Source organism: Microtus pennsylvanicus, chromosome 9 (genome assembly GCF_037038515.1).
Source record: "Microtus pennsylvanicus isolate mMicPen1 chromosome 9, mMicPen1.hap1, whole genome shotgun sequence".
Lineage (NCBI taxonomy): Eukaryota > Metazoa > Chordata > Mammalia > Rodentia > Cricetidae > Microtus > Microtus pennsylvanicus.
The window spans coordinates 80,442,929-80,456,888 of NC_134587.1; positions in this window are offsets into that span (position 1 = coordinate 80,442,929).

The following is a 13,960-nucleotide window of genomic DNA, read 5'->3' on the forward strand; positions in this document are numbered from 1 at the left end:
TCAAACCCTGTCCTCTGCTTGCTTGTGAAGTTAAGTAGCCTTCAATCTGTTCACTGTGTAATGTAGGATGCGAGTAATAATGACAATATCTACTCCAGTTGTTCTGACAATTGAGTAAACCAATGCATTCCAAGAATATAGGAAGATCACAATGCAGCAAATTCAGTTCATCAGTCTAAGTGCACGTGTATCCTCTGTGTGTCTCCATCTCTCTCTCTTTGTTCCTCCCCCCCCCGTCTTTCTGTCTTTCTGTCTCTCTCTCTGTTTCTCTCTCTTTGTCTCTGTCTCTCTCTGTTTCTCTCTCTTTGTCTCTGTCTCTCTGTCTCTCTGTCTCTCTCTCTCTCTTTCTCTCTCTCTCTCTGTCTCTCTCTCTGTAAACATTTTGGTAACAAAGTCAATCCAATATATATTTAATGAATATACTCCAAACTGAAAATATAATTAGTTAAGACATCTTACTACTTGGATGACTGCAATTACTAAAACTTAACTAGTTTCAATTTTCTATTAGTCATTCATATATATGTATATGTATGCATATTTGTATATATAATCAAATTTTTATCATTGTAACATATGGAAATCTAATATTAAGATACATAAAGAATGCTTTTGACTTTTGCATGTAAAGTCTTCCATTATGGTCTCTATGGTGTAAAATATAAATGTAATTAGAGATTAATCCTTTTCAGTTTGTCAAATTCTTGTATTTGTTAAGCCTTTTCTAGGGGATGATAGAGATGGCTACATTAACTTATTAAAAAACAAAATGTGTGATATAAAAGATATGTAGAGAAAAGTTTGTTGTCACACAGAACCTTGGAGACCTTTCTAATTATCTCTATGAGATAATTTTTAAAAAGATATTTTTTTTTCTTTTAGGGTTGTATCCAGACAAGAAGATAACTAAAACCTTAATGGTTATAATTTCACCTTGATTGAAGAATGACAATAACACACACAGGTAGAAAGAACCGGGTTCACTGGCTTTGAGGGATTGTTTTTGCTTTGTTGGTTATTATAGTACAAACAAGAAAGTGGCAATGAACTCCAGTAATGACGGATTTTCCAATCGGCAGCCGGTTAACATTATCAGAATGAATCATGGGAAAGAAGTGACAGCTGGATTAGAGCCAGGGCAACCAAGAGATACCGAAGATAACGCCTGCGTTTTGAAGCGGGAGGCTTTTCAGAATCTCTGACCTCACACTGCATATGTCTTAATTTAAAGTGAAGGGTAGCGTGATAAAAAGCAAAGAACAATTATAGTTTCAACTCGAAGTCTCAGAACAAATGGAAATGAGTTAAGGTAGTGTCTTTTCCAGCTCCAGCAAGAGGTCATCCCTCCCCAAGAGTTCTTAGAACCTCTAGTTCGTTTTCTATTCAAAATCACTCCATGTTTTTCTAAATACAGAATAAACTGTTTCTGGTTTTGGTCAAGTTAAAACAAGACTTTTATCTATGAGCTTGACAGGTGAAGCCACACGAAGCTTTACAGCTTTAAACCTAGCTTTAAACAAAACTGTTTTATGCTTCTCGGGCTAGACAACAAAGTTATGAGAGGTTTTTCCCCTCAGCTTTGGTGTAAATGTCCCCACCTGACACATCCAAAGGCTGACTAGCAAACGCTGCTGGTGCTCACACCTGCACACGCACAGCTGCCAACAAAGGGAGGCAGGAGCGTCTCTCACCTACACACCTGTCGGGTGGGTGGACGCCTGCCTGTATCCTCCTCGTCTTCTCTTGAGGAGAGCAGACAAGCAAACCCGCTCCGTTCCAAAGCTTAAATGTAATTACAGAATGTAGCTGGCAGCATATGGGAAGGAAGGGTTACATAAAGACAATGAAAGAACTCGCAGTTGCTCCTAAGTAAAATAAAAGAATACAGGCTTTTTTTTTTTTACTTTAACACCAAATGAACATTGGTTATTTTTAATGTAAACTCAACTTAGGACATGTCAAAGTATGTATGGTAACCAATTTTTATTATTAGAAAATTTACAAGGAATATATATAAAGTGTGTGTGTGTGTGTGTGTGTGTGTCTTCCCAAAATTACAACAGAATATAAAGGGAAAATATGTAATTTATAGAGATTAAATGTTTGTGTACTTAATTCAATACCCAGGGTGCTCATATGATTTAAAACCCACAACTATTTAATGGGCTTTTATAGGCTGTAGTTGATAATAGATGAATCTATTATCAACAAAAAAGTATCCATGTGAGATAATGTTTAGTGAAACCAACTGCTCATTGGCAAACATGAGAAAATTTTCTTAATATTATCATTGTACATATTAAAGTATCACATTATAAAAATCCAAACTATTTTACTTTGCGGCACCATATTAAAAACTTACACACGTACATGCACATACACACACCATATACACACATGTATATAACAAATTCATGTGACTTTGTATACATTATAGCAATTGACACTTAATTACATATGAAAGTATTTTGTAACCCTGGTTTAAATTCATCAAACAAGACATCTTTCAAGCCTCTAACGGATAAAAACAATACAGTTTAAATTGCCACAGAGAGACTATTCAGAGGGCTTTAGTAGTTAATAGTTTGGGGTATGTAGACATCATTTCATTTCATTGATAAAATAAGGATACCCAAGGACACTACTGTATTTCTAACTCTGTGATTTGTTTCAAGGCTTCGGGGAGAAAACTCAAAGGCTGTGTGTTTTTCCAGTGTTAGATGTGGGTAGAAACAAATCCCTTTGGAGTTCTTGGAAGATGAAAGAATGAAGGGCTGTCTTTCAAGCTCCTTCTCATCAGAGACAGGCCAGGTTTGTAAAGATCCCACCTAGCTGGGATCATTCTTGTTCTGGACTTTTCCCAAAAGTTGTGAGAACTTTTTTTCCCCTTCCAAACAAAGTGATTTAGTCATTTGTGTGATGACACCATCAGGGAGAACAGATCCGCATCCCAAGCCAGGGCATGGTTTGTCACGACCCATAACTCAGTGGCCACTTCTCTAACCCATGATTGAACTTTGGCAGCAGTTAAAATTCAAATTGAACTGTCCGCTCTCTATAAGTGAGGCGAAAACGTGCTGACAGTATGAGGATGAGGGCTGAGCAAGCTAATAGGTCTGAGTGTCTGAAACTTTTGATAATCTGGTCTTAAGTGTCATGGGTCTTTCAAGGTGGATTCCATCTGTCTTATAAAGCTTTGTACTGAAACATAATGCATCCTTTGATCTCCTTTGTAGAAACCCTATGAAGTCAACAAAATGTCTCATTGGCTCAATAATCAGATCCCCAACCTGTTGACATGAGGGATTTTAACACTTCTAAGTGTTAGCAAACAGTAAGAGACCTATACGCGGAAAGGCTTTCAGTGAGAAGGCTCAAGGTGAGCTGAGCCTTGCCAGAAGTCCAGGCTATCCTCCTGGTCTTTCATCCCCAGATAAAGCAAAACAGCACAGGTTAAGCCATGTTCAAGTCTGATAATGACCACTTATATAAATTATTTTTAATGTATTTATCTTAAAAAGTTAAACATCATTTATTTTAGAGATTATTTATGCATATGGGCAAAAGTTCCACAATGCTGATGTACACTGCCTTAAAAAATAAATATAAAATATACATGTGTATAATTATATGTGTATTTATTCGTATAATCATTTGTTTGCTTGCAAACCTTGTTTTGTGTATATTTATTCAGTGTTTGCTCAAGACAAATGTATAGAGGCAAGAGTGAGCAATGAAAATTGAACATACATTAAAAAATTTAAATATTGCTGTTACTGAAGAGTAACTGAGTATTTTTCTTCTTTATTTATTTATTTTTTATTTTTTTTCATTCAAAAATTTACACTTCTTTCCCTCCTCCCATTCCCTTCCTGCTCCCCCACTAATCCTCCTTCCTCCCTCTCCTCCTTAAGAGAGGGCGGGGAACCCTGCCCTGTGTGAAGTCCAAGGCCCTCCCCCTTCCATCCAGGACTAGGAAGCTTTGCATCCAAATAGACAAGGGTCCCAAAAAGCCAGTATATGCAGTAGAAACAAGTCCCAGTGCCTTTATCAATGGCTTCTCAGTCAGCCCCCATTGTCAGCCACATTCAGACAGTCTGGTTTAATAGCATGCTCATTCAGTCCCAGTCCAGCTGGATTTGATGAGCTCCCATTAGAACAGGCACACTGTCTCAGTGGGTGGATCAACCCCTCGCGGTCCAGACTTCCTTGCTCATGTTCTCCTTCCTTCTGCTCTTCAACTGAACCTTGGGAGCTCAGTCCGTTGCTCTGTTGAGGGTCTCTATCTCTATCTCCATCCGTCACTGGATGAAGATTCTATGCAGAGCAGAGGGTGCCTGAACTGGCCTTGTCCCACTATCACACTGATTTTTCTTCTTTCTTTAAAAAAAAAAGTATTGGTTTACGGGGGGGGGGGGGGGCGTATTTGCCACAGAATATGTGTGGAGGTCAGAGGACAACTCATAGCACAGCATGGATCTCTGGGATCAAACTCAGCATTAGGCTTGGCAGCAAGTGCCTTCGCCCACTGAGCCATCTCACCAAGCCCCATCTTTCTTCTCTTCCCAAATGACTAGGTACCAAACCTGCCCTGCTGACTTCTGAATGAGATTTGTATTAAGTACTTTCCAGATAGCAGCAATTAAGGTACTATTCCTCCGTTTCTTTACTTCAGCATTAGGCCCAGAAAGAGTTCCAAGTTTTTATCCAATTTTAGAATCCAATCCCTCTCCTATTTTAGCATTAATATTTGAGTTCAAATTCCCAGGTCATGGGTAGAGAGCCAGTGGTCTCCTTTTTAAATAACAAGGGAATATGGTCTATCTAGAGTCTGCATCAATTGTTGACTTATCCCCTAACAAGGCAAAAGACTTGTCCATCCTTCAACACCTCTATTCCTGCTTAGATAGTAATTATTAGCTGTTCTTTTTGCTTTCCCCAAGTATTTGCTCAGTACTTATTAAACAGCACAGAAATTAGTTCTGGTCCTAACGGGCATGTAGTTGCACAAGGTGAGAATCTATGCTTTATTCTTCCTGATAGTCTCAACGTGAAGCTCAGAGCCTGGCAGGCAATGAGCAGAATGAAATTGGAGCAGGAAAGAGGGAGAGAAGCCAGAAGTAATATTTGCTTTACTTCTTTGTATCTTTGCTCACACGCCTGATGACAAATACGGTTTCAAAAAATAAACAAACAGTGGCCATTAACTGGAAGACTCTAATAGTTCTAAGCCCTTCTGAATCGTGGAAATACGACTCTGTGTTATTTGAACATCTCTCACCAGCCTTCTCAGAGAGCTGCTAGTTTTCTGACACCATCTAGCCAAGTACACAACAGATGGCTCTGAGATCCATTCCGCATTTATTTGCAAACCAACAAATGTTCTGCTCAGTGGCATATGTGCTCGAATATTATCGGCGCTAGATACTCTGAGATTGCAAACAGCTCCCTGACAGAGGAAATGTACACATCGTGGGAATCTGCAAACATGTTAGCCTTTTGTTTGATTCATAATTAGTAGAATGCTCAGGTGTAATTTCCCGCTTATATATATATATTGATTCCCTTTTTATTCTTTACACACCTTTCTCTCTGGCTCCAGCTTTTTACAAAGTATCTCTGTGAAAACACGCATATGCACATGCAATCACACACATGCACACACACATCCAAGCACATATCTATACATAGAGTGTAGCATCAGTCTTTCACAACTTTTCCTACCAGTGATCTGTGTAATCTAAACCACGCAACTTTCCTACCAGATGAAAGGGTTATGTGTTGTGGGACATTAGTTTAATAAATGTGTTACATTCATTTATGCTGTGGAACATTTGTTTAACGATGCAAAGATGGGTTGCATTCTTTTATGTTGTGTTTCTTTAACTCTGTGAAGCTGTGTTGCTTTGCCTGTCTAAAACACCTGACTGATCTAGTAAAGAGCAGAACAGCCAATAGCTAGGCAGGAGAGAGAAATAGCCAAGGGTGACAGGCAGAGAGAATAAGAGAAGAGGGGATTCAGAAGGGCTGAGAACTATTAGGGTCTTCCAGTTAATGGCCATTGTTTGTTTATTTTTGAAACCTTATTTGTCATCAAGCGTGTGAGCAAAAATACAAAGAAGTAAAGCAAATATTACTTCTGGCTTCTCTCCCTCTTTCCTGCTCCAATTTTATTCTGCTCATTGCCTGCCAGGCTCTGAGCTTCACATTGACACGGTCAGGAAGAATAAGAAAAGAAGGAAGAGAAAGGAGGATGCCAGGAGCCAGCCACCAAACCATACAGCCAGTCAAGGAGTAAGAAGGAAAGAAAGATATACAGAATAAAGAAAGATTAAGAAGATCAGAGGCAAAACGTAATTAAAGAAAAACAGGATTATTTAAGTTAGAAAAGCTGGCTAGAAACAAGTCAAGCTAATGCTGGGCATTCATAAGTAAGAATAAGTCTCTGTGTATTTATTTGGGAGATAGATGAGGGCCCCAAAGAGTAAAAACAAAACAACTAGAGTTATGGGCAATGTTTACTACATTGTTACAATTTGTATACCATGGAATTATTATAAGCAAGCTACCTCCCACTCCCAAATATGGTCACCTCTTATTTCTTTTCAGATGTCATCTGCATGTTTTAAGCTCTTGTTTTTGCAACTTAAGATTAAGATCTTTCCTCTAGGTTGCACATCAATAGTGAGTCCTCATAGCAAACTTTCCATGATGCCACATCTCTGCCGCATTCACTGAAGAGCTGATAGCTTGTCGACGTTCACCCAGAACGTTCTCTACATATTAATACACTGTGTCTCATGATACTGGATTGTAATTTGTACATAGACATTTGCCTCATGAGGTTATGTACTATTTGAGAATAAGAACTGAGTCTTGTTCATAACTTATTTATTCAAAGTCTAGGAATTGATATGCTTAATTATTTTTTAAATGAGTAAATTGTTTTATAGATCTTATCCATAAAGCATTTAGAGCAACTTTATGTGGACATGCACACAATTATAAATAAAATGTCTGAAGACATAATAGGTTTTAGTATCAGTACCAGGATGTTAGCAGATGAGAGTGGGGTTGGTCACATTCATAAGCATGCTTTAAATTATATCAGGTGTTTTAAGTAAGATCAAGCCAATTTTATTGGAACCACAAGATGTCTACCTTCTTACTAGCCCAGACTTCCCTGAGACTACCAGGTAACACGGATGCGGCCACTGTCACATTCAATGTTGTCAAAAGGTGACTGCAATAAAGGTTTTGTTTTGTTCTGTTGTCTCCCCAAAAACGAATCAATTGAGGAGGGCAGCAAGGCTATGGATCTCTATACAGAAACACAATGAGATGGGTGTGTAAGGCAGCCAGGGCAGGAGCGACTCTTGAAATGTTACGTCCTGATGGAGGGATGAAAAGCAGAGGAGACTGTGGCCAAGCAGAGCCATAGTGCCAGCGATGTGCTAAAGGCCTCATGTGAAGCAGCCTAAGGGAACTATGATTTTTCCTGTTTATTTGGTTTATTTTACATACCAAATGCACTTTCCCCTCCCTCATCTCCTCCCATTCCCTCCCTCGCCTCCCCTCTATGCCTGCCCCTTCAATAATCCATCCTCCAGTGTTTCTGTTCCTAAAGAGGGAGCCCACCCTCACCATGGGTATCAGCAAAGCATGGCATACCCAGGCCAGTCTGGTCTACAAAGAGAGCTCCAGGCCAGCCAGAGCTACGCAGAGAAACCCTGTCTTGGAAAGCAAAAAACAAACAAACAACAACAACAACAAAAGAATAAAATATCAAATTTCTGTGCCCACTGTTTATTATAGGGTAAGTGGGATAACAAAAAATACATACATATGTATGCATCCATGTACATATATGTGTATATATGATACATGCATGTATATATTCATATATACCCACATGCACACACACTTATGTATATTTCCATCCTTCAGTTTCCTCACCAGCCAGATGAAACACGTACTATGTGGAAGCTAAGTTCTTGTTCAAGGTCATTATATTCACTAACTAAATGAACAGTTGTATCTTTAGCTTTAAGCTACAAGTCATCTTTCCCTGCTACTGCTATTTCTGCTGGCTTACCCAACTAGAAATGTTTGCCTGTAGCTCTGCTATAACTCATTACAGATAAATTAGATCCCCATTAGCTCATTTGCACAATCCAAGCCATTTTAACTTCCTTTTTGCATTATTTCCAACACTGTTATATGGAATAGTAGAGATCATGTTCAAATATGACGCATGCTCTTCATTCACGTCTTCATTAAATCGTATTTCTGACACAAATTATTTAGTCAGCGATTTACTGAACCACAGTGATGTAGTTGGCAACCTCAAATCAGTAGGACTGCCATCCTGGTCTAAAGAGATCTTCCTCAGACCCAATGGATATTATCATCTAATGGATACATCACATGTAAAACCTAAAACAAATATGCAAAATGTCCCACGATGCTGTTCCCATGAAAGAAATGCTGAGAGCTGGACATTGGGCTTGAGAAGAAATTTACATTTTAAGTGAAGTGTTAAAAGCAAACGGGTATTATGGCTATAAGACACAATTGTTTACAGAACTCTATTCAGGAAGGGAGCCTCTGTTTGACGTCAAGCTAGCCTGCCTTCTTTGCATCTTCAACAACAGACGATGACAGTATTCTCTGTTGGTAATAATGTAACAGCCAAAGATAATTCTAGCAACTGGTGATGAACTAAATGTTATCCTACTTAATACACACACACACACACACACACACACACACACACACACACATATATATATATATATATGGGTCATTCATCTCACATTTCACTCGTTCATTATGAGATTCAGCCTTTTAAGCTCTCTTGCCTTGGCCAACCACAAAGTCCACAGGATGATCAGGCTCTTCGGTATCACAGCTCTTCTCTCTTTCCATGCTATGGCCTCTAACGGTTCATATATGGTTTATATATAGTCATTTGCTTGAATGAGAGAAAAATTTCAATTTTTCTCCCCTTTTAATGATTCGCATCTATTTGGAAATATTGGACATAAGAACTATAGTGATAAGAGGAAGCACGGGGGAGGGGGGTTTGGAGAGCTTCGTCTAAGAACAGTAACTCAAGGAGAGAACACTTGCCAAGACCAGGCTTCAGTTGCACCACTGCAAAAACAAGATACATTTCCGCACAGAACAGAATTGTTACTCAGACAGAGCCAACAAATTAGAGAAGGAAGAAAAGAGATAGGGTCTCATTTAAGAACCTCTCACAGCAATGACAAGTCAAAATCTCGCACAATCTTGAATTACGCAGATGGATTTCACGTGTAGATAATCAATGAGAACACACTTGAAAGGGAATGGATTTGTTGAGATACTGTAAGAACTCAGTTCTGTATGCATAGAATGTTAGCTGGTTTTTCTACCTAATAGTTCAAGTATTCAGATTTTCAATCACTAAAGGATAAAGAGTTTAGAGCAATTCTAAAGAATAAATAAGCAAAATATATTAACATTAGTATTATAAAGCATAATAAAAAACGTTATTTATGGGCTATAAATAAAGGAAACTTTTTAGACGCTAATTCTTACAACTGCATAGCATGTGAGAAATGATGGGTAATAGAGTCATGGCAGCACATTTTATACGACATTTTAGGTGGCCGCTGCATCTTCATTCATATGTTGCATAATGCTGCTGTATAATCAACCAATGGGATCAGACCTGGGTCCCAGCATCTTTGCTAGCCGTAGCAAAGCTTAACCATGCCTATAGTCCTTTATAGGTGACTCATGAAAAGTCACATCTCAGTAAAATCCATTGTGCCTACGATCCCTAAAAGTCCAGCCTAAGGTAAGCCATTTTGGAGGCCCAGGTGCACAGACTAAAATACAGTTTTTCATTTTCCCTACCCTGATTCCCTTGTACATTTTCCCTTTAGGCTCCATTTGAGGGCAAAGAAATCCCCTTATGTTTCAGGTCAGTACAAGGTCAAACCAGAAGTTTATTTTGTGAATAAAAGTGTAACCCTTCAAGTTATTTGTTTCGTTTTCCTATGCAAATGGTATTTGAAGTGGAGAGAACACATTTGTAATTGATAAAAATCTTTTCTTCTGCTCTAGCTTTGTACCCAGGGCGCTCTCAGACTTCAAGAGCGTCGCGTGCATGCTTCTACTTGCATGCAATTAAAGATCTGGATCCAAATTTGCTAGTTAACATTTGCCTCAAGTCTTTGGGACTCCATCAAAGTCAGAAGTGATCTGAAGAAACTGCAGTAGCTGAAGCAGCAGAGGAGGACATCTATGCAATTTATAGTTACTGCATTAGATGGCAGCATAGCATCCCAAACCGGACTAGTGTTTTGTTAGCAACTACGGTGCTTCTTAAAGACTGCTTTTAAACACCATTTTGGTTAGTTTTATGCCAAGCTGAAACAAGCGAGGGTCATCTGAGCAAAGAGAGCCACAGATGAGAAAATGCCTCCATCAGACTGGCCTGGAGGTATACGTGTGGACCATTTTCTAAATGAATGATTTCTCTGGGAGGACCCAGCTTGCTGTGGGTGGTGCCACCCCTGGTCAGGTGATCCTGGGATGTATATGAAAGCAGGTGAACAAGTCACCGAAAGCAAGACAGTAAGTGGTATTCCTCCGTGATCTCTCAGCTTTCGCCCCCATGTTCTGGCCTGAGCTCCTGCCTACTGTTGACCATGAACTATTAGCTATACATTAAATAAACCCTTTCCTCTTCCAAGTTGCTTTTGGCCATTGGAATTTTGTCACAGCAATAAGAGATACACGCTAAGATAAACAATCTAACACTATTTATACAAATTTATTGTATCTTCAATGGGTCCATCCAAACTCAGGCATATTTTTGAAAATTGATGTAATGAGAAGTATCTTTGTTTGCCTGGATATTACTTTGAAAAGTTTGAGAAGATAATGGAAATGATAGTAAGTTATCTAGTATTTTTTAAGATGGTGTGTGATGGTTGTGGTGGTTTGAACAAAAATGGTCCCCATACGCTGATAGGGAGTAACACTATTAGCAGGTGTGACCTTGTTGGAAGTAGCATGTCACTCACTGGGGGAGGGTTCTGAGGTTTCAGATGCTCACATTAGGCCCAATGTCACTCTTGCTGCCTGTTTTCTTCAATTTCATATGTAGAACTCTCAGTTACCTCTCCAGCACCACGTCTACCTCCACACCACCACGCTTCCAACCATGGTAATGGACTAAACCTCTGCACTGTAAGCCAATGCCAACTAAATGCTTTCCTTTATAAGAGTTGCCATCGCCATGGTGTCTCTTCACAGCAATAGAAATCCTAATTAAGGCAATGCTAATCTTCAATTTTAACTGGACTGGTTGTAGAATCTCTTGGGAATCAGACCTCTGCATGTGTCTGCGTGAGTGTTTCCAGAGATGCTTAAGCAAGGAAAGAAGACTCACTTTGAATGTAGCCAGCAGTCACCCAAAGCATGAGGTCCTGGAAAACAGGACAGAGAACTGCGCACCAAGGCTCATCCCCCACCAAACTGCATATGTTATACAGTTGCAAATGCGCAATGGTGTCCTTGCCTGGGTGTGCATGTTTAAAACCCGGAGTTCAGCTTTGGGAATCTTTCTGTATTGCTCCTCCTACCATTTTATTGTTGAAATAGATCTCTTACCAAATCTGAACCACCATGTTTCATCTATAATGGGTAGTCAACAAGCCTTGGGGATCAACTCTCTGCCCTAATAGGGTTGGTGTTTTAGGTGTGCAGAACCATACCTGACTTTTTGAGTGAATTTTAGGCATACATAGCAAATTCTTCTACCCAATGTGCCATCTCCTAAATCCTCTTTTTGTTTTCTGGCTGCAGATATCATTCTTCCGTTTTTGTTGTTTTGTTGTTGTTGTTGCTGCTATGCTAACACACGGGAACCAAGCATTTTATTAATTTGGGATTAATAAGATTTGGGATTACAATTTCAGAGGGTTAGAGTCCATGCCTGTCATAGCAGGCAACATGGCAGGAGGAAGATAGACATTGGCTCTAGAACAGTAGCTGAGAGCTCACATCTTGAGACAAGTGAGGGTTAACTCAAAATAGTGAGAGCCTTTTGAAATCTCACTCCTTGCTCCAAGGAACACACCTCCTCCTACAACGCCACACCTCCTAATCATTCCCAAATAACTATATGAGCCTATGTAGACCATTCTTGTTCAAAACACTATAGCATCCAATTTCCTCATGCTTCTGAGGTCATGTCTTCCCCTCTATAGTGGACTTATAAGCCAAAGTAAATTCTTTCTCTTTAAGTTGTATTTGCCAAATGTATTGTCACAATGAGGATAAAAGTAACTATTTAAAAAAATACTTTAAAGAGAAAATGAGGAATCCTGGATGGATAGGAGGTCAGAAATTAATATTGCATAGGGAAAATCAATGCAGGTCTGTATCAGCTACTTGCTGTGACAAAATACTTGATAAAAGAAACTTAAGGAAGGATTTATCTTAGTTCACAGTTCAAAGATACAGCTATTCATGGTGGGGACTTTATGGTGACGATAGTCTGAGTCATTGGTCACCTTGCACCTATCGTCACAAAGTGGAGAGAAATGAATGCAGCTGCTCAGTTCGGCCTCTTGTTCAGTCTAGGACTCCGGCCCACGGATAAATCAGTCTCTTTAGCTTGTGTCTTCCCGCCTCAGTTAGCCTAGAAAATACCTCACAGTTGTACCCAGATATTTGAATCTATAGTGATTCTAAATCTTGTCACATTGATAATCAACATTAACCAACTCACTCCCTTTTCAAAGGACTCTTTAAGAATAACCTTTAAGTCATGACCACTTGTCTCCATAGCCCCATGCTCTTTTCATAACGCAAAAAAAATTTCAGTCCAGCTTCAGAGGACTGGACTTCATAGTCTTTGATGGTTCCGATTGCTTCAAAGTTCAGATTCCAAGTCTTATGTGAGATTCAAGGAATTCCTGTAAAACAAAAAAAACAAACTACATAATTCCAATATACGACAACAAGAACATTTCCATGCCGAATGATAAGAATGGGAGTATAACAAGAGTTATTTGACTAAAATAGGAACAAAACTCAGCAATATAAACACCAAATCATCTGGTTTCATGCCCTGAAACTAAAGCACTTGGTGACATTATCTGGGCTCCATAGGTCCTACTGCCTGCAACACTGCCTCTTCCATGGGCAGGCTCCACTCCTTGCCTGTAGCTTTCTTAAGCATCATTCCATGGTTCTTGTATCTTTAGCATCATGATGTCTCCACTTGCAATATAGGCTTCACCTCTACAGCTTTACACAGGGACCTCTCAGACCCTATGCAGAGATCGACTCTGCCTGACCCCAGGAACTTTATGGCATGACCATCAACTCCTTGTTCCCTAGGCTCACAGCCATCTCATTATACAAAGTACATTCAGTTAAACTTCAAAAGGCAGAACTCTCTAGAACTGTGACACAGACCCTTTTGTATTCCCTCTTCTGCACCTTTTATGCCCACAAAACTAATTTGATGCAGAAGACTTTGCCAAGTCTGTCTGCTAGCTCAGGTTGGAACCTAGTTTGCCTCACAACACAGCTGTGTCAGCTTCTGTGTGATAGCCCTGGGGAAACACTTCCCTGAGCAGCTGCTTCAAGAAACAGAATCCCTTCAGCAGTGTCTGAATTTAGACTTTATTCTTTCAAGAGAACTTTCACTTTTACAAAATGAAGACTTTGCTGGGCACAATTGTCCTATTGCCTCTGTGAAAAGCACCAGGTTCCCCTTTAAACTGTTCCAGCTGCCTTCAGCCTGTCTTGTCTGTAAACATAGAGTTTCTCACACTCTTTTCCTCACCAAACTTTCATGTTCTTAATATCTTCCTGCTTCAATTTTGCTTTTTCTCATTATAGATGCAGAGGAGATCAGTAGTAGTTGCCATGCCAAAGCCCAAATGCT